This window comes from Dipodomys ordii, unplaced genomic scaffold, assembly GCF_000151885.1.
Source record: "Dipodomys ordii isolate 6190 unplaced genomic scaffold, Dord_2.0 Scaffold7, whole genome shotgun sequence".
Lineage (NCBI taxonomy): Eukaryota > Metazoa > Chordata > Mammalia > Rodentia > Heteromyidae > Dipodomys > Dipodomys ordii.
Window position 1 is genome coordinate 21,424,056 of NW_012267223.1, and position 2,649 is coordinate 21,426,704.

Sequence of the window (2,649 nt, forward strand, 5' to 3'; positions counted from 1 at the left end):
CAAAGGAGGAGGCTGCAATGCTTGGTAAGAAATGTACGCATTATCCTGCCCATGTAATTGTAACCCCTCTGTACAGTATGTTCACAAATAAAATTAAATTAAAATTTTAAAAAAAGTTGTCAGTAGCCCCTCTGAGCATTGCTGGCATACATCACTGAGAGAGGTTCTAAGGTCCTAACATAAATTATTGGGCTAGGCTGATTTTAATTCCAATCTCTTTGACTGTAGGATTGCCTCTTTTTTTTCTTTCTTTCTTTCTTTTTGGTCATGGGACTTAAACTCAGGGGCCTGGGAGTTGTTCCTGAGCTCTTTTTGCTCAAAGATAGTGCTCTACCACATTGAGCTACAGTGCCACTTCCTGTTTTCTGGTAGTTATTTGGAGTCTCTCAGACTTTCCTGCCTGGGATTGGCTTTGAACTATGACCCTCAGATTGCAGCCTCCTGAGTAGCTAGGATTACAGGCATGAGCCACTAGCACCCAATAGGATTGCCTTTTAATGGCTCTACAAAACTATGGGGACACTTGACTTCAGCTAAATATGAGGGAATTGTCTAGTACATAGAAGTAACTGGGGTTCTTTGAAACATGTAGTGGATTCCCCAGCATTGAAGATATGCAAAGCAAAGCTCAGCAGATGGACACAGGTTGGAGTTAGGGACTTGGCATTTGAATAGAGTACCAACAGGCCTGTAAATTCCTTTCCATGTGAAGATTCCGGTACTTGATCTGTAAACTCTGGTATCTCCATTAGTCCTCTGCAGCTTCCCCTTTATGGTAACAAAATAGAAGCAAATTGTTGTAGGGCAACTGCAGATGGTCTCAGGAAGTAACTTCAGGCAAAGGTTGTTACAGAGCGGGTTCCTCCTCTGTCTCTATAGTCATGCTTCTGCAAACAATAAGGCCATAGTCTCTGTAGCTGGTTGGCAGCTTCCCAAGCTCCTGCCTTTGTGAGGATGCTATCTGCTAGGATATCCAGTGACATTTTCTCTCAAGTGTTGCTCTCCTGCAGATCAGCCTGGGCAAGTAAACCAAACCTGAAAGGTCATTTGGGGAGGCCATCTGGAGGACTTGTGGGACTGACTTGAATGGCCACATTTATCCCCTCCTTTGGAATACTAGGTTATTTTTCTAACTCTTCTTTCCCCTTTTTGAGGGAGTGAAGGTAGTAGAGTTTGAACACAGGGCCTTATGCTTCTTGGGCAGGAACTCTACGACTAAGCCACATTTGTCTCTTTTTGATTATGTTTTACTTTGGAGATAGGGGCTTACTTCCTATCTAGTCATGTGCCTGAACAGTGATCTACCTATCTTAGGCTTCCTGCTATATTTAGGGTGATAGGCACTCTTGGTTGAGAAGGGGAACTTTTATACCCAGGCTCAACTGTGATCCTCTCTCAGTCATCTCTCAAGTAGCAAGGCTTATAGACATGAACCATTGGCACTTCGCTTTCTCCCTCCCTCCCCCTCCCCTGCCACCACCACTTTCTCAGTTACAGGCAGTTATCTTTGCTTCAGGTTTTTTCTTAATTAGCATACATTAGCAGTACAAGGGAGGATTTCACTGTGACATTTCTATACATGTATATGATGTATTCCAATCAATTCCTCTCCCTTTTGCTCCTTGTCCTGTCACCTTCCACTTCCCTCTCTCCCTGTTAACCTTTACCTTCTTGCCTCCAAATATCACACTGGAGTAGTAGGGCACTACTAGCTATAAACAAAAGCTGAATGAGTCATGTGCTGGTGGCTCATGCCTATAATCCCAGCTACTCAGGAGGCCGAGATCTGAGGATCACAGTTCAAAGCCAGACCAGGCAGAAAAGTCTGTGAGACTCTTAACTCTAATAAACTACTAAGAATAATCTGGAAGTGGTCCTATGGGTTAAGTGGTAGAGCACTAGCCTTAAGCACAAAGAAGCTTAGAGACAGTGCCCACAGCCTGAGTCAAGCCCTTGATACTGGTGCCAGAAGGGGGAAAAAAAAATCTCACTATTGGGCTGAAGATGTGGCTTAGTGGTAGAGTGCTTGCTTAGTATGCATGAAGCCCTGGGTTCAATTCCTCAGTACCACATAAACAAAAAGCTAGAACTGGTCTGTGGCTAAAAGTGGTAGAGTGCTAGCCTTGAACAAAAGAAGCTCAGCAACAGTGCCCAGGCCCTGAATTCAAGCCCTAGGACTGGCCAAAAAAAAAAAAAAGCCAGGTGCTGGTGGCTCATGGCTGTAAGCCTAGCTGCTCAGGAGCCTGAGATCTGAGGATTGACAGCCCAGGCAGGAAAGCCCATAAGAATCATCTCCAGTTAACCACCAGAAAACCGTAAGTGGGCTGTGGCTCAAGTGGTAGAGTGCATGCCTTGAGCTGAAGAGCTTAAGGACAGTGTTCAGGCCCAGGGTTCAAGCCCCCAAAACTGACCAAAAAAAAAAAAAGAAATCATTATTCTGCCCCAAAGATAAGCCTACTTTCAAATCATCCAACTTTGTAATTTGTTTATTTACATATATACATGTATAAATATATATGTGGTACTGGTGTTTGAACTTGGACTTTTTGTTTGCTAGTTATATGTTCTACTTTTTTTGGGGGGGAGGTCTGGTTGTGGGGCCTGAACTCTGGGCCTGGACGCTGTCCCTCAGCTCTTCAGCTCAAGGCT

The 2,649-nt window shown here is 44.2% G+C and overlaps 1 protein-coding gene across 1 annotated transcript in view; it reads left to right on the forward strand.

Moving 5' to 3' along the window:
- Window positions 1-2,649, forward strand: part of Cdc6 (cell division cycle 6) — a 30,732-nt gene that overhangs the window by 13,711 nt on the left and 14,372 nt on the right. The gene's annotated exons all lie outside the window — the stretch shown is intronic.